This window comes from Moschus berezovskii, chromosome 7 (assembly GCF_049115385.1).
Source record: "Moschus berezovskii isolate FMDL1 chromosome 7, NW_MosBer_1.0, whole genome shotgun sequence".
NCBI lineage: Eukaryota > Metazoa > Chordata > Mammalia > Artiodactyla > Moschidae > Moschus > Moschus berezovskii.
This window is the reverse complement of record NC_142466.1, coordinates 11,035,001-11,059,979: the sequence shown is the minus strand read 5'-3', so window position 1 is coordinate 11,059,979 and position 24,979 is coordinate 11,035,001. Positions and strand designations below refer to the sequence as shown.

General features: G+C 42.8%; 1 protein-coding gene across 4 annotated transcripts in view; it reads right to left on the bottom strand.

The window, feature by feature from the left end:
• The window catches only part of SAP30 (Sin3A associated protein 30), a 104,024-nt gene that overhangs the window by 38,012 nt on the left and 41,033 nt on the right, over window positions 1–24,979 (bottom strand). The window contains exon 5 of one of the 4 annotated variants that reach the window (XM_055428026.2): window positions 18,627–24,979. This exon is cut by the window's right edge and continues 371 nt beyond it. The exons of the other annotated variants lie outside the window; for them this stretch is intronic. The gene's annotated coding sequence lies outside the window, so the exon portion shown is untranslated. Of the gene's footprint in view, window positions 1–18,626 lie in introns of those variants that run through there. 4 annotated transcript variants of the gene reach the window in all.

Here is a 24,979-nt window from a genome sequence, read left to right as displayed (position 1 = left end):
TCCAGTGTTTTTGTTAGGTGCCTCCTGTAAATTACTATATTCCATTCTTTTAGCAAAATGCTGTAAGTTGAACTATGTTCCCCCCAAAATATACCCTGGAGTCCAGACTCACAGTACTTCAAAGTGAGACCTTATTTGGAAATAAGGTCTTTACAGAGGTAATTAGGTCAAGGTGATGTATCAGGGAGAACCCTCATCCAATATAATTCGTGTCCTTTAATAAAAAAAAAAAGAGGAAATGTGGTCACAGAGACACACACGTGAAGAATGCCATGTGACTATAAAGACAACTGTCTACACCATCTACAAACTGAGGACAGAGGCCTGGAGCAAATGCCTCCCTCACAGCCTCAGAAGGAACCATCCCTTGAGCTCAGACTTTCAGCTTCCAGACCAGGAGGTAACATCCTTCGGTTGTTTAAACCACCAACTTTGTTACAGCAGCCCTAGAAAATGAATGCATAGTCTTACAAGTACAGTCTTCTCATTTTTTAAATGAGAACTCTGTAGCGTAAGACAATGAAAGACCTTCCCCAGATCCTGCAGGCAGTAGTGGCAGGGCTGCCATGCAATGCAGATCTGCTCTGTTCCTAATGCTTGCTACTCCATCTTGCTGCCTCCAACCGAGGCTTGCACATGGGCTTACCGTGCACACCTGCAAGTGCACAAGCAAGGGAGTTTTATATTGCTTCCTGAGGAGAGCTTTCTGAAGACCCATTTCCCTATGTTTGGGGAATAAGTTATCACAGAAAGCTTGAGAGGGAGGTAGAGACAGTGACCTGATTTGGAAAAGGCAAGGTTATATAAACAAAAAGTGGACTTTCCTGGTGGTCCAATGGTTAAGACTTTGACTTCTAATGCAGAGGTTGTGGGTTCAATCCCTGGTCCGGCAGCAAAGATCCCACATACCTCTTGGCCAAAATATCAAAACATAAAACAGGAGAGATGTAACAAATTCCATAAAGACTAAAAATTTGTAGTTGTTCAGTTGCCCAGTTGCGTCCGACTCTCTGCAACCCATAGACTACAGCACACCAGGCCTCCCTTTCCCTCACTTTAAAAATGGCCCATATAAAAAAAAAATCTTTAAAAATAAGTAATTTTTAAACATAAGTACCTCTCATGCTGGGAAAGGTTGGGGGCGGGAGGAGAAGGGGACGACAGAGAATGAGATGGCTGGATGGCATCACCGACTCGATGGACATGAGTTTGAGTGAACTCCGGGAGTTGGTGATGGACAGGGAGGCCTGGAGTGCTATGATTCATGGGGTTGCGGAGAGTCGGACACGACTGAGCGACTGGACTGAACTGAACTGAACTGAACCGCTCATGCAATATTTGGGACATGCTTATATTAATTTTTCCCTTGTTTAATCTGGAATTAAAATCTCACTGGTATTTTTATAATTCTATTTGTTAAATCTGACAATTGAAATTCTACCCCAGGAGAACTTTTAGTTTGGGGCCTCAGTCCCTGAGCTGGGAGTGATGGCATAAAAGTGGCAGCATAGGTTGGGACACCAAGGCCTGCTCTGCATGTGAAGTCCTTGAATTCTCTGGTTCATGTTTGGGGATGTTCAATAAATACTGCCTACTTTTATTATGGGGGGCTTCCCAGGTGGTTCAGCGGTAAAGAATCTGCCTGCAAATGCAGGTTTGATCCTTGGGTCAGGAAGATCCTCTGGAGAAGGAAACAGCAACCTGCTCTAGTATTCTTGCCTGGGAAATCTCATAGACAGAGAAGCCTGGTGGGTTATAGTCCATGGAGTTGCAAAAAAGTTGGACATGACTTAGCGACTAAATAACAACTATTATTATTATAGCAATTGGGAACTACCCTCGTAGGTCCCAGGAAAAGATGCAGGGGAAGGCAGAAGGCAAGAAGAGAAGAGCTGTTATTATTATTCCAAGGGTGGATTGGCACTGGAGGGCTTCTATAATGAGGTAGAAGATTGATGAGATATGCTGGTTTACTGTCCCAAATCTGGTCTTCTTGTGCATCTCACTGGGCATTGAGCCAATGGAATGAAAGAGCATAGAGTTCTGACAGCACAGAGGACTAAGGCCTGCAGACACAGTGGCCACTGTACTGACTCCTGAGGGGCTGTAGGAGAGATTCAATAGATGTCTGAGATACATGGGATGGATGTCTTTTAAATTAAGTGGAATGAAAGAGTATTGTGGCACTGGAAAACTGCCGGGAAGCCCAGCCACCAATCAAAACAACCAGAAAATTCCTTGCTGCTGAATGAAACTCAAGAAAAGCATACAGTGATCTTTTCGAACAGCTTACACCTTCTGAGTTTCTGGCTAGACACTCCTAAGGAGTCATGAGAGATCTTTTGGAAAATGGAAAGAATGCCACAAGACCAAAAAAAAAAAATTAAGTCAAAGTGGTGGTCATGAAATTGGCAGCTCACTGATAACCCTTTTTTTCTTTATAGTTTCTTTATTTAAAAAGGATTTTATTTATTTTTGGCTGTGCTGGGTCTTCGTTGCTGCACAGGCTTCTCTAGTTGCGGGGCACAGGCTTCTCTTATTGTGGAGCACAGGCTTTAGTGTGCATGGGCTTCAGCAGTTTTGGCTCCCACGCTCACGACAGCCTCAGTTCTGGTGCACAGGGTTAGTTGCTCTGCTACATGTGGGATCTTCCCAGACTAGGAATTGAACCCATGTCTTCTGCATGGGCACGCAGATTCTTTACCATTGAGCCACCAGGGAAGTTCCATCTTTTTTTTTTTTTTCTTTAAAATACACTTCTACTGTTGGGCTTACTGGATGTTACAGAACCATGCAAGTATTTCCACAGCAGCAAATTCTTATCATTTCAGGAGTCATGAAGTACATATGTTGTTTTCTTTCTGATGACCCACATAGGAACGTGGAAAACTGGCAGAAATAGATAACAACTGACAATCTTCCATGTTCCTAGGCCAATAGGAAGAGATGTGTGAGAGAATATTTATGATGAAACCTTATCAATTCAAGACACTAGGTAAAGCAAAATCTCAAATTTCTGTCACTTATTTCAAATGGTTTTTGACATCAGATACTTTGAACCGTTATATAGAATCCTCCTCCTCTACAGAGGTAAACTGTTTAACAATTTAGAACTGCTGTTTTCCTTCATTATCTTTATGACAATTCTCCTACCATTTGACCTTTTTATTTCTTAAGATGTATCCTTTAATGGTGATAAAAGGAAAGGGATGAGATTCAAATGAACACTTACACTCATGGCAATTCTGACAAACGTGTGGATGGGGAGGGGTGGGATGTGACTGGCTACAATTAGCACCAAGTACATGTCCGTGAACAGAGAAGTCTCTCCATAAATCCTTCAATAATTAATTAATGAGGGACTCAACCAATCTCTGCCTTCTGGCCATTATCACACGTAATCGGAATTTCATTGTAACTATAAAACCATATGAAACGACCAGTGACCGCAAGTTATATTTTAAAAAATTAATGGGCATGTTAATGCCCACTCTACTAAAGGCACATGTGCTCCAGTTTTCCGGTCTCTCGAAGCGCTGGAAACCCACAGCTGTTGATAACGCTCTCCACTTGCCAGATCCTGTAACCGCGCACTTGCCTTCAGCATGGCATTTGTGCCACATTAAAGCTTGGCAGTTTAATCTTCAGTAACCACGGGCTAATGGGAACATGCTATAAAATATAAAAATAAATCTCAGCCAAAAGCCATTATCAAGTATATGTTTGTTTGGATTTGACTAAGAACCTCTCCTTTGTTCATGCACACGTGGCGTCTTCACATTCTGTGCACGGATTACACGTGCACTGACTGTATCACACGCCTAATAGTCCAGGATGGCTCTCAGCACGGGGGAGCAGGAAAGGGAGGGGAGAGGAAGAGTCAGGGTGCGGCCATGCCTCCTCTGTAAACCTCTGGGGGGCCCCTTCCCCCTCTCCTGCCCAACGTACCACACTGAAAGTGTTGTCGAGTAGTTGGTAGTTGATTCTTATATCATCAGATAGGAGAACCCACCCTTGCATTTATCTAGCAACAAGCCTCATAACAGAATAAAACTATGCTGTCTGGCTATTTGCTTCTCAGGTGGCTCAGTGGTAAAGAACCCGCTTGCCAATGCAGGAGACTGGGTGGGTTCAATACCTGGGTCAGGAAGATCCCCTGGAGAAGGAAATGGTAACCCACGCCAGTATTCCTGCCTGAGAAATCCCATGGACAGAGGAGTCTGCTGGGGTACAGTCCATGGGGTCACAAAGAGTCGGACGCGACTGAGCTACCAAACAACAGCAACAACCCCCTCAGTGCTCCATCCACGCCCACCTTCCAGTATCTTGCGATGGGAACAACATTCCAGGCATCCTTTTTCAGTGCCCAGTAAATGGACATGTGGTACGAATAAACGCCAAACGTATGTACCCATATATATTCTGGGTTTCAGTTGATTTTTGTTCCATTGAGGAAATAAAACAAAGCAACCCCCTCAAACAAACCAAAACAAAGAAACAGATCCTTTTCTTAACAGTCATCGACTTGCTTGCTTCTTTATTCAGTTATTTTTGAGCTTCCACTACCAGCTGTGCCCTCTGACGCCATTCACTCCAGGGAGTGGGCAAGATGACCTGTAACAGTACTGAGCACAGCGCCTGGTATGTGGGAGGCCAGCCACAAAATTAGATTTCTTTCCTTCTCAAATCCTTATCCTTGAACTCATCAATCGACCAAAACCCACCAACTGGCCAACCTGAAGAAAACAATTAGCTTCCAATCCAGTGTCACCATCCCTTTAAGTCCCCCCAACCCACCATGCAGTTATACATGGTGAGGTTAAACATGTAAATCAGGGAGAATAAAACACACACAGGTAGAGTCAGGGCTCATGATTCTTGCTTTGCCACGTTTTGTTGTAAAAGGGGAGAGGAAATGGTCAGTGAAGGGTTCCAGGATTTCTAGGCTGTATCTGAGCATATGCATACATACACAGTCACACACTTTGGGGAGGTTGTGTCGTTAATCTTGGCAAATAGCTGTGCAACTGACACTAAGCATTTACTATCCGCTCTGGTTGTTTGACTGAATTTAACTTTTATTTACAAGCAACTTCTATAAATAGATTCAGCCTTAAAGCCAACACTTTATGCCCCATTTTGCATCCCACTTGACATTTTTTTTCCTTGATTCCCAAGACCAGGTCAAAGATGGAGGAGAAAACAAAAAACTGAGGCATCATCAGTTTGTCACTGTCAGCAGTTTTGATGATATATGCCAAACGCCACCACTGCATTGATCACTGCCACAGGGCAACCCACACCAATCCGCGAGACACCCAGAGTGAACAGACCCTGACAGAAAAGCAGACGCAGAAGTCTTTGCGGGTCCAAGATATTTAAAGAACTCATCTATGACCTCTACTGGTCAAGCTATTAAAACACAACAGCTACCATGGTTTCAGAAGTGTTTTCATTCATTCATTGATCAAACACTTTTTAGTGCCTACTATGTGCCAGGCTTCCCTGGTGGCTCAGATGGTAAAGAATCAGTCTGCAATACGGGAGACCTGGGTTCAATCCCTGGAGCTGAGCATGGCAACCCACTCCAGTATTCTTTCCTGGAGAATCCCCGTGGACAGAGGAGCCTGGTGGGCTGCAGTCAGTGGGGTCACAAAGAGTTGGACATGACTGAGCGGCTAATCACACATGTGCCAGGCACTGATGAAGGAATAACAATAAACAAAACACATCTAAAAACTCCCTCCCTCTTAAAATTGAACTGGACAGCGTTTAAACAATATGTGTTGTAAATAAGTTGCTGCTACTGCTACTGCTGCTGCTAAGTCGCTTCAGTGGTGTCCGACTCTGTGCGACCCCATAGATGGCAGCCGACCAGGCTCCGCCATCCCTGGGATTCTCCAGGCAAGAACACTGGAGTGGGTTGTCATTTCCTTCTCCAATGTGTGAAAGTGAAAAGGGAAAGTGAAGTCGCTCAGTTGTGTCCGACTAGTAGCGACCCCATGGACTGCAGCCTACCAGGCTCCTCTGTCCATGCAATTTTCTAGGCAAGAGTACTGGAATGGCTTGCCATTGCCTTCTCCGGTAAATAAGTTGATTGTAGAGTATTTTGGAAGGTAATAAGTGCTTTTAAAAAGAAGAAAAAGTAAATCAAGGGAAAGAGACTCAAAAGCACAGAGCAGGCAAAACTGGAGAAGCAGGTTGCAGAATTAAATCAGACCCTCAGGATACGTGTCAGTGCAAGGGTAGAATTAAGCAAGGAGTCCAAGGAGGCGAGAATCTTAGTAACTTAAGACGTAACACACAGGAACCTCCCTGCCAGTGGCTAAGACTTCTGCACTCCCAATGCAGGGGGTCTGGGTTCGATTTCCTGGTCAGAGAACTAGATCCCACACGCTGCAACTAAAGATTCCACATACCGCAACTAAGACCCAGTGCAGCTAAATTAATTCATTACTTTTTCAAAGAAAATATTCATTTAAAAAAAGGCCTAACACATAGATTCTCAAGTTAGTTAAATCAGACATTGCCTGAGAGCAAGTTTCCTTTTCACAGTTTCGCAAGAGATTTTAGAGTCAGTCAGACTTGTGTTCAAGCCTGTATGGGTCAGCTTTGCTGTAGCAACAAACAACCCCAAATTCTCAATGGCTTAAAGGACAAATATTCACTTTTCTGTTTATATCTCGTAAAGGCTGCAGGCTAACTCTGAGTCTACTGTGACTGGCGGGCTCAGCCCTGCTCCAAGTGTGTCCTATTTCAAGGGTAGAGCTGAAGAGACAGCCACCTTCTGGGGTATGTTGTCCCCACAGAGGAGGACAGGGCTGAAGTACATCTAATTGCACCACGGAACTTAGTCTCTTCTCATTTGGGGCATACATCAAGTTCATTCACATTCCATTGACCAAAGAAAGTCTCACTGGCCAAGCCCAGAGTCAGTGGGAGCAGGGAAGTGTGTATGTGCCCAGACACAGGGGCAGGGAGGGAGAGGATAACGGTGAGGAAATAACGCGGAGTAACTGTGGGGGGTCTCTCAGTTTCTAACCTTATCCATCAGTGAAACAGAAATAGGAACAGGCTACCTGTGAAGAATAAGTGAGATATTATAAATGTACTTAGCAAAGTAACTGGTTTATACGAAGGGATCAGTGAAAGTTAGTACCCTTTTGTTGCCTTCTTCCAGAAGTTGCATCATCACTCTGGCCCAGTTCCTCTGGAGGGTTGGGTGGCTGTTGGGTGGGAGGTGGGGGGGAATTCCCTGACAGTCCAGTGGTTAAGACTGTGTTTCCTTTGCAGGGGGTGCGGGTTCAATCCCTGGTTAGGGAGCTAAGATCCCACATGCTGCATAACCAAATAAACAAATAAGCCAAATGTACCTTTAAAAAAAGTGTTTAAAAAAAACAAAAGAGGTTATGGGGGCAAGGAGTGGATGTGTTGGAAAACTGAGAAGCCTGGGACTGAAATCTTGATCCAGTTCTTTCTCTAAATCCTGGATAAATTACTGATCTATAAAGTGAGGCATACATCTAAATGATCTTTAAGGTTCCTCTCTGGTGCTAAACACCTTCAGTTTGGGATAAAACATTAACAGGTTTTTTTTTTTTTCCTTTTTCTCTAGAGCCGCTGCTGCCTCGTTCTAACACCAGGTGGCGCTAGACAACAACGTAATGGGAAAAGATGAGGGCTTTTCCGTGGAGATTGGAGAGTCTAGCTAGAATTATTTTCTTATAGATTTGTTACAAAGCAGAGCTGCTGCATCTGACAGGTTCCCAGGAAGCACCACTGTGGGGAAACACCATCCCAAAACATCAGATGGTCGCTCTAGTCCTAGGACCCCCATACTTTGGGAAAGGACTCTGGGAAGTTGGGAACTGCTGCCGTTTCTAGGGATTTTGGAATAGGATAGGTACTTTTTTTTTTTTTTTGAGCAAAAGCATGAGATCATTGGAGCTGTGCTATAAGATGATACAGATAGCAGCCATGTGATGGGGACAGAGGAATCTGGCATGGGGGAGAATTATTCGGGGGACTCATTTGACAGCATGGAATCCCTTTTCACCGGTCTGAGACAAAAGAGTGGGAATAAGCATTGCAATAGGTGAGATGGTGCAGCAACAGACTCTAACACTTGGCAGCTATTTCCATCAAGAGGCTTTAAGAAGGATAAATCATAATGAAAGATGGCTCCCAGATAAGAAGGAAGACGCTGGGGCCACTGACAGCACACGACTTAGGCAGACAGTATTACTGTTATTCCTGCACTTCAAATGCACACCCAGAAGAAGGAAACACGACAGTTCCTGCCTCTTAGGTACCAAGAAACCCCTGGTGCACGAGTACTGGTCCTAAAAGGGCCAGGCTTGCCAGCTGTGGAAAGCGTTGAAATGCTCCAATACGACAACTAGCCTTTTCTCAAGAAATGTTTCCTTATACATGATTTTAATGATGGTACTTCATAATCTTGGAGTAGAAAATGGCAACCCACTCCAGTATTCTTTCTTGGAAAATTCCATGGACAGAGGAGCTTGGTGGGTTACAGTCCATGAGGCTGCAAAGAGTTGGACTGAGCACTGCATGCACACACACACACACTTTAAAATCCAGAGGCATTTCTCTGTTGATAATGGGGACAGGGCTATATTGGATATCTCTGTACCTTTCGATCAATTTTGCTGTGAACCTAAACTGCTCAAAAAAAAGGAAATTTTTTTTTAATTTTTGCCAATTCTGGGAAGATGATGAAGTAGGAAGTTCTGAGAATCTCTGTCCCACCCTGGATAACAATTGAGCTGGCAGAATCTGTCTGATGTAACTACTGTGGAACTCTGGACTGAAGGCTTGCAACGTCCAGGAGAGATGTAGACAGTTAATTTTGGCCAGTTTCAGCTCTCAGCACCACAGCAGCCTTGCATCCTCACCCCCACGGCAGGCAGCTATGAACAGTTCCTGGAGCAGCTTGCAGGAGCCTGGGTGGGCAAGGTGGACACCAGCAGTCTGTGCTCTGATCACTGGTCGCTGCTCCGGACCACATAGGTCCAGACAAGAAGGCAGTGTCACTGTTGTAGCACCTCCCCCCACTAATGCAAATCCCTTTTCATCTGGGTTAAGTGACAGCCAGGAGATTTAAAGGGAACAGTGTCCTATTTTTTTTTTTAAACAGTGCTTGTTAGTGAGGTGCTAATAAGCACACCTCTTCTTAATATCTTCTGCTTCTGTTAGGTCCATACCGTTTCTGTCCTTTATTGAGCCCATCTTTGCATGAAATGTTCCCTTGGAATCTCTAATTTTCTTGAAGAGATCTCTTATCTTTCCCATTCTGTTGTTTTCCTCTATTTCTTTGCATTGATCGCTGAGGAAGGCTTTCTTATCTCTCCTTGCTATTCTTTGGAACTCTGCATTCAGATGCTTATATCTTTCCTTTTCTCCTTTGCTTTTCACTTCTCTTCTTTTCACAGCTATTTGTAAGGCCTCCTCAGACAGCCATTTTGCTTTTTTGCATTTCTTTTCCGTGGGGATGGTCTTGGTCCCTATCTCCTGTACAATGTCACGAACCTCTGTCCAGAGTTCATCAGGCACTCTATCAGATCTAGTCCCTTATATCTATTTCTCACTTCCACTGTATAATCATAAGGGATTTGATTTAAGTCATACCTGAATGGTCTAGTGGTTTTCCCTACTTTCTTCAATTTAAGTCTGAATTTGGCAATAAGGAGTTCATGATCTGAGTCACAGTCAGCTCCCAGTCATGTTTTTGCTGACTGTATAGAGCTTCTCCATCTTTGGCTGCAAAGAATATAATCAATCTGATTTTGGTGTTGACCATCTGGTGATGTCCATGTGTAAAGACTTCTCTTGTGTTGTTGGAAGAGGGTGTTTGCTATGACCAGTGCGTTCTCTTGGCAAAACTATTAGCCTCTGCCATGCTTCATTCTGTACTCCAAGGCAAGAATACACAGAACTGTACAAAAAAGATCTTCAAGACCCAGATAATCACGATGGTGTGATCACTCACCTAGAGCCAGACATCCTGGAATGTGAAGTCAAGTGGGCCTTAGAAAGCATCACTACGAACAAAGCTAGTGGAGGTGATGGAATTCCAGTGGAGCTATTTCAAATCCTGAAGGATGATGCTGTGAAAGTGCTGCACTCAATATGCCAGCAGATTTGGAAAACTCAGCAGTGGCCACAGGACTAGAAAAGGTCAGTCTTCATTCCAATCCCAAAGAAAGGCAATGCCAAAGAATGCTCAAACTACCGCACAATTGCACTCATCTCACATGCTAGTAAAGTCATGCTCAAAATTCTCCAAGCCAGGCTTCAGCAATATGTGAACCGTGAACTTCCAGATGTTCAAGCTGGTTTTAGAAAAGGCAGAGGCACCAGAGATCAAATTGCCAACATCCGCTGGATCATCAAAAAAGCAAGAGAGTTCCAGAAAAACATCTATTTCTGCTTCATTGACTATTCCAAAGCCTTTGACTGTGTGGATCACAATAAACTATGGAAAATTCCGAAAGAGATGGGAATACCAGACCACTTGACCTGCCTCTTGAGAAACCTGTATGCAGGTCAGGAAGCAACAGTTAGAACTGGACATGGAACAACAGACTGGTTCCAAATAGGAAAAGGAGTACATCAAGGCTGTATACTGTCAGCCTGCTTATTTAACTTATATGCAGAGTACATCATGAGAAACGCTGGGCTGGATGAAGCACAAGCTGGGATTAAGATTGCCGGGAGAAATATCAATAACCTCAGATATGCAGATGACACCACCCTTATGGCAGAAAGGGAAGAGGAGCTAACGAGCCTTTTGATGAAAGTGAAAGAGAAGAGTGAAAAAGTTGGCTTAAAGCTCAACATTCAGAAAACTAAGATTATGACATCCGGTCCCATCACTTCATGGCAAACAGATAGGGAAGCAGTGGAAACAGTGGCAGACTTTATTTTGGGGGGCCCCAAAATCACTGCAGATGGTGACTGCAGCCATGAAATTAAAAGACGCTTACTCCTTGGAAGGAAAGTTATGACTAACCTAGACAGCATATTAAAAAGCAAAGATGCAGACACAAAAAGCAGAGACAGTACTTTGCCAACAAAGGTCCGTCTAGTCAAGGCTATGGTTTTTCCAGTGGTCATATGTGGATGTGAGAGTTGGACTATAAAGAAAGATGAGGGCCGAAGAATTGATGTTTTTGAACTGTGGTGTTGGAGAAGACTCTTGAGAGTCCCTGGGACTGCAAGGAGATCCAACCAGTCCATCCTCAAGGAAATCAGTCCTAAATATTCATTGGAAGGACTGATGCTGAAGCTGAAACTCAAAAACTTTGGCCACCTGATGTGAAGAACTGACTCACTGGAAAAGACCCTGATTTTGGGAAAGATTGAAGGCGGGAGGAGAAGGGAACGACAGAGGATGAGATGGTTGGATGGCATCACTGACTCAATGGACATGAGTTTGAGTAAGCTCCGGGAGTTGGTGATGGACAGGGAGGCCTGGCATGCTGCAGTCCATGGGGTCCCAAAGATTCGGACATGACTGAGAGACTGAACTGAACTGAAATCAACTCTTCAATCAAAAGATAGAGATTGACAGAATTGATAAAAACACATGATGTGACTACATCTACAAGAGACCCATTTTAAATCCAAAGATATAAATAGAATGAAAGTAAAAGGATGGAAAAAGTTATTTCATGCAAACAGCCACCAAAAGAGAACATGAGTAGCTGTATGAGGTACTAAGAGTAGTCAAATTCTTAGAGACAAAAGTAGACCGGAGGCTCCCAGGGGCTGGGAGAGAAGAGAAGGGGGAATTACTGTTTAGTAGGAATACAACTTCAGTTTTATAAGATGAAAAATGTTACAGAGAAGGATGGTGGTGATGGATGCACAATGTTAGGAATGCATTTAAATACCACTGAGCTTAAAAATGGGTAAGATGGGACTTCCCTGGTGGCACAGTGGATGAGAATCTGTCTGCCAATGCAGGAGACATGGGTTCGATCCCTGGTCCAGGAAGATTCCACAAGGAATGGAGTGACTAAGCCCGTGGGCCACAACTACCAAGCCCATGTGCTGTAACCACTGAAGCCCACGTACCTCAAACCTGTGTTTGGCAACAAGAGAATTCACAGCAATGAGAAGCCCACAAACAGCAACCAGAGAGTAACCCTTGCTCACCGCAACTAGAGAAAAGCCTGCACAGCAATGAAGCCCCAGCACAGCAAAAGTAAAAACAAATAAATGAACAAATAAAATTATAAAAAGAATGGGTAAGGTGGTAAATTGTATATTATATGTACTTTACACACATATACACAACTGTAAAAAAGAAAAACAGCACAGAATAGCATAACTATTTAAAAACAAACAAAAAAAACCCTTAGCAATTTCTTAAGCCTCCTATATGCCAACGTGGCCACAGAGCACAGCAGAAGGAGCAGTGACTTTGGGGTCAGATGGGCCTGGTTTGAAATCTGAAAATCCAGCTCTACTGTATAGTCAAAGCTATGATTTTTCCAATAGTCATGTACAGATGTACGAGTTAGACCATAAAGAAGGCTGCAGAATTGATGCTTTCAAACTGTGCTGCGGCAGAAGACTCTTGAGAGTCCCTTGGATAGCAAGGAGATCAAACCAGTCAATCCTAAAGGAAATCAATCCTGAATATTCACTGGAAGAACTGATGCTGAGTTTGAGACTCCAAAACTTTGGGTACCTGATGTGGAGACCAACTCATTGGTAAAGACCCTGATGCTGGAAAGACTGAAGGCAGGAGGAGAAGGTGGCGACAGAGTATGAGATGATTGGATGGCAGCATCTACTCAATGGACATGAGTTTGAGCAAACTCCAGGAGAGGGTGAAGGACAGTGCTGCCATCCATGGGGTCACAAAGAGTCAGACATGACTGAGCAACTGAACAACAACTGTATTAATACTTCACTTCTGTATAAAACTGAGCAGAAGAGGGCATGTCTTTTCAGCTTTGAAGGTACTCTACTGCCTGGAGAAAGTTACTTAATCTCTTTGAATCTCAATTCCACCCTTAACATATGGGAAATAGTATCAGTCTCACAGTTTAGCCATGAGAAGTAAAGCTAAGGTAGTTAAATGTAAGTTCTTGTTCCCTTTAAACACAAGGCTGTTAGGATGCCCTTGTATGAATATATCAGACAAGCTTAGCATCAGCAGAGATAAATATAAGGCCATGGCTTTCTGTGGGCACTTTTTGCAAGAACCGCTGAACTCTCATGATATGAGATATTCAAAAATCAAATCTATTATGCTGGCCTATAGCTTGACACTAGGGATATTCACTGGTTCACAATAAATAAAGAGGAAGAAGGAGTTACACAATGCATCTCTGTTCTAATTACTCAATCACTACCCAACTGAAACCTTGCTTCATAAGAGATTAGCCACAGCCTCTGGGAGCAATAAACATCCTGCATTGCAAACCCCATTTTCCCATCTCACAGACCCTCCGTAAATCTCAGTTGCAAGTGAAGGCATCTCTTATTTTATCTATGTAGCGACTATTTCAAGATCATTTTTACAACGGTCATCATTATTAGTCCTTTGGCCAACTCTCCCAGTCAGGGAAAGAAGACATTAATATGCAATGATGGTATTTCTATTTTGCATTTAGGGCCTCCCCGGTGGCTCAGTGGGAAAGAGTCAGTCTGCCAATGCAGGAGATATACATTCAGTCCCTAGGTGGGGAAGATCCCCTGGAGAAGGAAACGGAAACCTGGTTTAGTATTCTTGCCTGGAGAATTCCATGGACAGAGGAGCCTGGCAGGCTACAGTCCATGAAGCCCCAAAGAGTCGGACATGACTTAGCAACTAAACAATGAAAAACAACAACCTCTGCAGAGAGTATTAGATAACCAGCAACGAACTCCCATTCCATGTCTCCCCTTTTCTAAACAAACCCAGATTATCTGTCTACCACACTTCCAACCACATTAACCCCCGACAGGGTTTCTTCAGATGGAGCACAACACAATTCTGCTCTGTTCATATTCAATCATTTTCCTGCGCCTGTGCCTGGCTCAGCTAACCGTTCCCCATCTTCTCGGCAGGTCATTACAGGCTCTCAGAGAGAGTGGACTGTAGGGTCTCTTCCCTTATGTCCTGATTCTTATTACTTCCACTGATGGAGTGATTTTCCAGGTCTGGGAGCACTTTCATATGTGTGTGACAAGTTTCCGCAGCCTTTCTGGAGCAGGAAGATGCCTCTCACTACCCGGCTCAGCACCAGCTATTCTGTTCATCTGTGGCATGCCCTTGCAATGTGTTGTATTTATTTTGCCTGCACGCATTCCTGCCTTCCTAGAGGAAGAGGTGAATAAACCACCGGGCCTTTCCCCGCAAGAAAGTAATTTTTTCACCTTAGGTGGGCCATCTGTTTCTCTGAACACAGCTCTGCTTTGACTTCACTTGAATACATCTTGTCCCAGGCGTTTTGCCAGCTGTACCAAAAAAAAAAAAAGCTGTAGGCTCCAGGAAATGGAGCAACTAAAAGTGGTTTCCCTGTGATGTCAGGTCACTTTTTCTTTCTGAAATGCAACTTATGGAATTAACCTAAAGGAAATTGTGCATCACTCTCCATAGGGGTGGTTTGCAGAGCAGCAGGAGGCCCTGATAACAACCAACCATGAATTTCCTAAGACTCAGTCTCACTGAGGTATGTCACTAGATCCAGCACTGTGCCTACAAATGGAGAGGAAAACTGGGTGCTTGCATTGGACCCCAAACAGAGGACCCCTAAGCTAAAGGTTCTCCTCAACACCAGATGTACAACCAGTCCACACGTGGAGCTTCAGTATTCATTTCTCAGTCTCACTCAAACGGCTGCTCCTTTCCTTTTTTCTTTTTTGTATTTAACTTTTTACTTTATACTGGAGTATAGCCAATTAACAATGTTGTGATAGCTTCAGATGGACAGCAAAGGGACTCATCAAATGGCTGATTCTGGTGCCCAGGTGTGTTAAGAAAATTTTCCTTAAACCATTTGGGATTAAAGATCTCTTCTTAAGTGCCCAAGCTATTGGGGGAAAAAATATTACCAAGGGCAGAAAGAGTGTCAAAATATTCAGGCTGCACAGCAAAAGAAACATTCCAGAAAATGAAATGACATCCTACATAATGGGAAAAATATTTACAAATCTTATGTCTAGTAGGGGGTTGACAGCTAAAATACATCAAGAATTTATTCTAAAATCCTATAGGAAATGAACCCTGAATATTCACTGGAAGGACTGATGCTGAAGCTCCAATACTTTGGCCACCTGATTCAAAGAGATGACTCACTGGAAAAGACCCCAATGCTGGGAAAGATTGAGGGCAGGAGGAAAAGGAGGCAACAGAGGATGAGATGGTTGGATGGCATCACCGACTCAATGGACATGAGTTTGCGCAAATTCCAGGACACAGTGAAGGACAGGGAAGCCTGGCGTGCTGCAGTCCATGGGGTCACAAAGAGTCAGACGTGACTCAGCGACTGAACAACAATAAAGAATCCATACAACTCAAAAGCCAAAAAAACCAAACAAATAATCCATTTTAAAAACAGGCCAATTCTACTTTTGGTTTATTTGAAATGGAACTACCATATGATCCAGGAATTTTACTTCTGGGAATATAACTGAAGGAAATGAAAACACTACATTGAAGAGATATCTGCATCTCCATGTTCATAGCAGCACTGTTCACGATAGCCAAACATGGAAACAACTGAAGTGGCCACTGATAAATAAATGGATAAAGAAGCTGTGGTCCTTCATATATACATAGAGAGAGATATACAATGGAATATTCAGCCATAAGAAAGAAGGAAATTCTGCCATTTGCAAGACGGAACTTGAGGGCATTGTACTAAGTGAAATGAGTCAGACACAGAAAGACAAATACTGTATTCCCTCACTTATACGGGGAATCTTGAAAAGAAAAACTGCATTGAAAAAGAGATTAGATGTGTGGTTACCAAAGGCAAGGGGTGAGGAGAAGACTCGGGGCCCTGAGCTACACAGAAGGGACAAGACCATGGCTGATATTCAGCCTCTATTTACTGGCACCGTGTTCCTACAGGTTAACACACAGAACTATGGCCCTGAAGGCTGATAAATAGCTGAGGTTAGACCATGTATCACTGGATGACCATCTAAGGCCACCCAGCAGGTGGCAATAGACTTGGGACACTGCTCCACGAGCCAAACAGCTCAAGGTTGGTAGCTGTATGGACACAGACGCTGTGGGCCCTCAGGAGGGGTCCAGGTGGGCGGGAGTGGTGGGATGGGCCAGCGGGGGGCAGCACTGCAGGTGCGGACGGAAGCAAAGGGGCTCCAGGTACAGGCTCCGTGAGCTGTAATTTTTCTTAAAGATTTTTTTGATGTGGACCATTTTAAAAGTCTTCACTGACTTTTTTACAATATTGTTTCTGTTTTATGTTTTGGTTTTCTTGGCCAAGAGACATGTGGGATCTTAGCTTCCTGACCAGTGGTCGAACCTGCACCCTCTGCTTTGAAAAGCGAAGTTTTAACCACTGGACTACCAGGGAAGTTCCCACCCAGAAATTTCTAAACATCAATAAGAGACTTAGAAATAATTAGAATGATTTGGTGACCATTTTGTCTTATATTACAGCATAAATAGCTTCAGGAGTTTAGAGAATACACAGGGAAAATTTAATATTTTTACTTATATAAGGATTTACTGAAATACATTTGTTTATAAAACATATTTTGCCATATAAGTGGTTAAATACTCTGCACATCATCGTTAGACTGGGCAGCAGTAAGCTAGGGGATAGCGACTCAGCCAGTGGAGCCTGAAAAGGCTTCACTGAACCCCTGCTCCCCACCATCCCAGGATGATCAGACTTAGGCAGATATGGGTTTCATTTGACTGACAAGTGAAATGTCATTTTCCATCTGTGGCTGAGGACTGGGCCCACCACACCCAATCGGGAGTTCCCAGCCACTGATGCTCTCCTGAACCTTCCAAAGGGTCTGACCTGCTGTGCAAGTACAGACTCTGCAAAGGAAATGCTGGGTTAGGTTTCTAGTGACTTTGCCAAGACACAGAGGGCTAGGAGTTCTATTTAACACATAGCTAGTGAGCATCTAAATTGGGCCAGGCAGAGTCTGGGCACTAAGGATGCACAACAACGGAAAGGACAAAAAAACCCTACACCCGGAGTCAATGAGGAATTGTAGGTGGTCATTATTCAAAGGCCAAGGATGGATAGACCGAGCCCAGGAGAAGCCTCTGACCTCAGTCAGCACCCTCTGCTCTGCCCTACCTGGGCTGGAGTATGAGAACACAATAATCAATTCCACAGAATGGTGGGGCTGATCTATCCCGAGACAGGTAAGCATCATAAGGACAGGCTCCAGGAAAGAACTCCTGCCATATGTTGACTGCTCCTTTGCCACAATTTAGTATCTAAAATTCTGCCATTCGAAAAGCATTTTCCAACAGGTGTTCCTTAGAATCTCATCCCTCGAGATTCTTAAAAATATTTTTTCAGCTGTTAAACAAATTTGGCAAACACTTGAGCTCTTGGTGAGTCACAATGAAGTGGCATACTAATCTGTAGGACCTCCGTTGGTTTTGGATTCAAAATTTGAGCATCTCTATTTTTCTAATTATTTGTTTAAGCCTCCATCCCTCCACATTGTAGGTAATTCAGTATCTCTCTCTTAGGGACTCTCCATTACCCAAATTGTTCACAACCTGGGAATTTATTTAGTCCAAAGGGAGCAGTCTGTTTCAAATTTCCAGAGAGAAAAACTCTGATCTGCCCATTAGAAGTTCTGATTTTACAAGACAACGTGGAATTGGCACAAAACAGACATATGGATCAATGGAACAGAATATAAAGCCCAGAAATAAACCCCACAACTATGTTCAATTAATCTTTGACAAAGGAGACAAGAATATACAATGGAGAAAAGACAGTCTCTTCAGCAAGCTCTGCTGGGAGAGCACCTAATCAATGAAGTTTGAACATACTCTCACACCCTACACAAAAATAAACTCAAAATGGATTAAAGACTTAAAAGATAGGACACCATAAAATTCCTAGAAGACAGCACAAGCAAAACATTCTCTGACATAAATCATACCAATGTTTTCTTAGGACAGTCTCCCAAGGCAATAAAAATAAAAGCAAAAATAAACAAATGAGACCTAATCCAAATTACAAGTTTTTACATGGCAAAGGAAACCATAAACAAAACAAAGAGATAACCTACAGACTGTAGAAAATATTTACAAGCAAGGAATTAATTTCCAAAATACACAAACAGGTCATAAAACTCAATACTAAAAAATACAAACAACCCAGTCAAAAAAAATAAAAATGGGCAGAAGGCCTAATACAGACCTTTCTCCAAAGAAGACACATAGAGAGCCAACAGGCACGTGAAAAGATGCTCAACAACACTAACTAGTAGAGAAATGCAAATTGAAAATACAGTGAGGCATCACCTCATGCTGCTCGTGTATCCCTATGCCTGATTCATGCTGACATATGGCAGAAACCAATACAACACTGTAAAGCAATTATCCTTCAATTAAAAATAAATAAATTTAAAAAGAAGTCTACAAATAGGGCTTCGCTGGGGGCTCAGTAGTAATCAACCTGCCAATGCAGGGGACACAAATTCAATCCCTGGCCTGGGAAGATCCCACATGCCTCAGAGTAATTAAGCCTGTGTGCCACGACTATTGTTCAACAAAATACATTTTTTTTAAAAAAGAAAGAAAACAAACTTATGGTTTCCAAGTGGGAGCATAAATTAGGGATGTGGAACTAACAGATACAAACTACTATATATAAAATAAACAACAAGTTCCTACTGCACAGCATAGGGAACTATGTTTAATATCTTGTAATAAACCATGATGGAAAAGGATACAAAACACAGAGACACACACATATCTGAATCACTTTGCTGTATGCCAGAAACTCACACAGTCTTGTAAATCAACTATATTTCAATTTTTAAACTAGTTCTGATTCTAATCCATTCTGAATGGTGTCACTGTTGAGAACTGGTTCTGTCGGGCTGAAAGGCTGTCCTTTCTGCTTCAAAACCCCATGCAGGCAGCAGGGCAGCCCTGAGGACACAGACTCCCAAGTCAACAGCTTATTGGATTTGCACTCACACAGCCAGCCTCTGTTCCACAAACACGGCTGCTTTGCCAAGGTGCCCGGGTGTAACTGGATTTCTAACCACAGCTGCACACTGTATCTGGAACACGCTATCCCCCACACACCTCTAGGCTCTGGTCTGGAGCCCAAGCCCCTGACCAAGACTCCCTCTTTTATCTTGGGGGAACTTTCACATTTTCTTGCTAATAGTGCCAGGGTCACCTCAGTTCTTAGGAAGCTGAATCTCAGAAGGTAAGGGGAGAGGGCCTTGATCCCTCTCCTGGAAGACTCTTGGTAAGTTCAATTTGGCACATGGCGGGGGATACTGAGAACAATCTTTGCAAATCTTCCTTCACTGGAGACATGAATATCAGCTCACTTGTACTGGCTTCATCGACAGTATTCAGGGAATAACCCAAGAAGATCCAGAGGGCCAATGTCTTGCTGCTCCTCCAGCCAAAAACAAATTAACGAATATATATTTTTGTGAATGAGAGATAGAAGAAGATATTTTCCCCTGATATAATATTACATATTAAAGGGGGAGGGTCTCTCTATAGAAGCCCCTGTTGGATGGATCATAAGGTATGTTCTGCTTCAGAGAGAATCAAGTTCCCAAGAATTCTCTCCTGAATTTCTTCCACTGAATTAAAGCCCTAATCACCCCTCCCACCTCCCATCCCCCACCCATGAGCTTCTTGGAAGCCAGTCCTCACCTCTTAGTGAGACAAACTCCTAGTGGAGAAATCTCCAAAACTTTTAGGTCAGGGGGAAAAATTCCAGCATTTGCCAATATGGTTTGGATTCATTAATTTTCTGACCCTAAAAAGGCTGTCATTTCTATGGAGAGGAGAAATAAATGGAACTTGTATGATGGCCTTAAATCCCTCAATCTGATACTTGAACACCATTTTGTGAAATACTTTACATCGAGTAACTTAAGACACAAACTAAAACACAGCATACACTGCTAGAGCTCTCTTGATGTGGGATATTTTATACTTCAGCCCTGCTGGTCCAATCAGGACAAATCACTTAAATTCTGTGGGAAAACTCAGTAAAGGTTCTATAAGGTGGTCACAACACGGGGACAATTTTTGCTAATTCATTCCCAAAGGAGCTCTCTTTGGAATACCAGTAATAAAGGCAAAGGCTGACTTGCCATTGATAGAACACTGTGTTACAGAAAGACTTTTGGGTAGAATTGTTATCATGTTTTAGATTAATTTTACTGAATGTATAACTGGCTTCCCTAGCGGCTCAGACAGTAAAGAATCTGCCTGCAAGGCAGGAGACCTGGGTTCGATCCCTGGGTCAGGAAGATCCCCTGAAAAAGGAAATGGCAACCCACTCCAGTATTCTTGCCTGGAGAACTCCATGGACAGGGGAGCCTGGCCAGCTATAGTCCATGGAGTCGCAAAGAGTCGGCCATATGAGTGATTAACACACACAGTGAACATATTTGCCTTCCACTCTAATGCTTGCCCATACCCTATGAAATAGTAAGTAATTTAACTTTTATGGCTGCTCTGCATAGCTTATAGATCTTAGGTCCCGGAGCAGGGATCAAACCTGGGTCCCAGAAGTGAAAGTACTGAGTCCTAATCACTGGACCACCAGGGAATTCCCAGTAAGTGATGTTTTAATAGGATTATAATATATGTAAAACATATCATGCACTTAAAGATGAAATATCCAGGAAAAATATTTCCAAAGCTTATATTTCTTGGCATTTTCTGTGTCCTACTTGATATGTATATTCACAAAGGGAGCTGCTTTCAGTTATCTAAGACCCTATTGTATTTATTACTTCAACTTGCAAATGGTTTTATTTGGATTTCCAAATGTGTAAATTTCAACATGTTTTATTAGTGAGGTTACAGCAATAAAGAAACAATTTTGAGGCTCATTTAACACCTATAAATTTCCCTGTTTGCAATGTAAAAGAAATGGCCTCAGCAGACCTCATGTCTGCTCATATTTCAAAGAATATGAAATCTAAATACATCTAAATTGCTCTCTATTGAGAGCTCTCTTCTTCCATAAAACACTTATGGGCTCATTGTTTATACTTTTATAAAAATGATACATGACTCTGAACAGATTTATTATATGAAAATTATTTTTTCAAATAACTATATTTGAGAAGTCATATAAAAAGTTAATTATAAATCAACAATTACAATCAACCTGAAATATGTTAAAAAGACATTGATCAAAATATTTGAAAATGTATGTGTATGCAAAGCCTGTACACAAATGTTATAGCACTTTTATCTATAATTGCAAAACTGTAAGTAACAAAGATTCTTCAACAGGTGAAAAGATGAACAAACCGTGGTATATCACTATCACAGAAAATTATTTGGTGATAAGGAAAAATAAGCTAAGAAAGCTTAAGAATACATGAATGACTCAAATACAGATTGCTAAGTGAAAGAAGCCAGTCTATACAGATTACATACTCTAGGGTTCCAATTATATGACAGTGAGGAAAACATAAAACTATAAAAATGGTGAAAAGATCAGTAACTGTCAGAGTTCCAGGAAGAACAGGTGAAGTCCAGGAGAAACAGTGACAGACTTTATTTTCTTGGGCTCCAAAATCACTGCAGATGGTGACTGGAGCCATGAAATTAAAAGTGCGAGATCTTTGGAAGAAAAGCTATGACAAACCTAGACAGCATGTTAAAAAGCAGAGACATTACTTTGCCGACAAAGGACCACCTAGTCAAAGCTATGGTTTTTAAGCAGTCATGTATGAATGTGAGAGTTGGACCAAAAAAAGGCTAAGCACCAAAAAACTGATGCTTTTGAACTGTGGTGCTGGAGAAGACTCTTGAGAGTTCCTTAGATAGGAAGGAGATCAAACTAGTTCATCCTAAAGGAAATCAACCCTGAATATTCATTGGAAGGACTGATGCTAAAGCTAAAACTCCAATACTTTGGCCACCTGATGCAAAGAGCCAACTCATTGGAAAAGACCCTGATGCTGGGAAAGACTGAAGGCAGGAGGAGAAGGGGACGACAGAGGATGAGATGGTTGGATGGCATCACTGACTCAATGGACTTGAGTTTGAGCAAGCTCGGGGAGATGGTGAAGGATAGGGAAGTCTGGCGTGCTACAGTTCATAGGGTCACAAACAGTTGGATGCGACTGAGCGACTGAACAAGGAGATATTTTAGGGCAATGAATCTATTCTGTATTATAATGTAATGGGGACAGTGTATACTATGTGTTTGTCAAAACCCACTGACCTTTTCAGTATGAAGACTGATCCTTAATGCGTGCAAATTTAAAAAGTATATTTAAGAGGTATCGCAGGATGGAAAGCAGAATGTGACAGAACAAGCAAATTATATGACAAATGTACAAAGCAACCTTTCTAGAGGGTGGGATGAAGAGAAAAGTGCTGACCTGAGCAACTTTGGAGACAGACCCTATAAAACTGAGGGCAGAAGGCACTGCACAAAAGCACTGTGCCCTCATGGGTTGCTGTTTCCAACTGCACTGTAATTTTAGACTCTCTCTCATTCCGCTCCTCCTACTATCAAGGCAATAGGCTAACAGCACAATTTTGTCTTCTTTCTGGTCTCAGTTCCACTGCTTACCAGCTGGGTGAGCTTGGTCTCGCCGCCTGACCTTTTGGAGCCCCAGTTCCCCATCTGAAAGGAATGTTGCTTGGGTGAAATAAGCCAAGCTTTCTAAAGTGTTTGGCAGACTTGGCAATGTCGTTTTTATCACTAATGTTGATACAGGTATTGTCCTCATTACCAACTGACCAGAGGCTTGTAGAGGCTTCAGCACTCACTTGGGATCCACAGAGAACACCCGTTGGCAACTTAACCTTTTCTCATTCTCGGTTTGATAAGTAGGTTGTGTCCAACAAACCACACAATTATTGTTGGGATCTGGGCTATGATTCCATTTACTGACCAAGTCCTCTTTTAGACAGCCAGGAAACCAAAGGGCTCATTTTCAAGTTTCTTGGCCTCTTTTCCTGCCAGGGTTTATTTTCATGTGAACATGATCATTCATTCTAAATATTCCATGGGCTCCTAAAACTGGCCAGTTCGCCTCTGTTCACTTCTCTCCTAAGGTCCATTTTTCTGACTTTATTTCTATGATATTTAAAGATCAGTCTTTGTCACAAGATTAAGACTGCAGTGTCTGAGAAGTGTAATTGATTATTTACCAGCAGGTTGAGCTCCATGTATCAGGATTGACTGACCTCTTAAAATCTGTACATAGTCACCAAACAATTCAAAGAAATTTCTCAGTTCTGCTTTCTTCTCACTCTTTAGAAGGAGTCAGGTTGTTGGCCCTAGATTGCATCTGGTAATTAAAAGGACAAGCTTTACACTAGAAGATCAATATATCTAAAATAAAAACATGGGTTTGGGGTAATTTTTATTGTTGGGGGTAGAGGGGGTCAAGCTAACATAAGCTTGTTCTTGGTATTCCATGTCTGAGCTGAAGATTATATAGAGGTAAATATCAGTAGCAGATTCCTGTTGAAATGAGTTATCTGTTCTTTTAAATCTCTAAATAGCCACTAAAGAAAAGAAAGGTTAAACCTTAATCTGTCTACTAGGCTATTTATTGTTCATAGGTGTCAATGACGCCTATAAAAGTATTGTCTTATTATATCAAAGTGCATTTAAGCAATGGGTGTTCTTTGAGCTGGGGGCTTCCCAGGTGGTTCAGTGGTAAAGAATCCACTTGACAACATAGGAGACATGCAGAAGATGCGAGTTCGATCCCTGGGTTGGGAAGATTCCCTGGAGGAAGAAATGGCAACCCACTCCAGTATTATTGCCTGGAGAATCTTGTGGACAGAGGAGTTCATGGGATTGCAAAGAGTTGAACATAACTGAGCAACTGAGCATTCACGTGCCTTGTTGCTCTGTGACCCCATAGACAGCAGCCCACCAGGCCCCCCAGTCCCTGGGATTCTCCAGGCAAGAATACCGGAGTGGGTTGCCATTTCCTTCTCCAATGCATGAAAGGGAAAAGTGAAAGTGAAGTCGCTCAGTCGTGTCTGACTCTTAGCGACCCCATGGACTGCAGCCTACTAGACACCTCCGTCCATGCGATTTTCCAGGCAAGAGTACTGGAGTGGGTCTTAAGCTATACTTAAAAACATAAAATAGTTTAAATGGTGATTGCTGTTATACCAAACTATTTCACTTATTAAAGTGTTAGTTGCTCAGGCTTTTCTGACTCTTTGTGACCCCATGGACTGTAGCCCACCAGGTTCCTCTGTCCATAGGATTTCCCAGGCAAGAATACTGGAGTGGGAAGTCATTCCCTACTCCAGGGATTGAACCTGGTCTCCTGCACTGCAGGCAGATTCTTCACTGAGACACCAGGGATTATTTTGAAACAAACTGAACAATAAGTTAGTGTATCCAAAAACAAAAAATAAAGATCAGATCCAAAAGGGTGCTCACCACCTCTATGGGTCAGGGAGCCTTGCTGTACACACCCAGGCAAAGGAGACTGTGTGTTTGCTCTTTTGACAAAAGATTTCTGAGCAGGAAGATCCCCCCCGGTGAGCCCCATTTCAGTCACGGCTGCCTGTCTGGGGTCCTAGCAGTTCCCAAGTGCATCCTAATTTCAACAGGAGGGCCTTTGGGAAGCAGGTCCCTTCCTGCAGCTACAGCGGCATAAGCTTGACATCACAGGCCACAGCCCCTTGGTGATTAACTCTGCTGTCTCTTCTGGGCCTCATGGAGGCTCTTCAGTGGGTCAATTTTCCTGTTTCACTGCAGTAGCAGAAAGCTAAGTCTGGGTACTAGAGGTTATCTTGTTC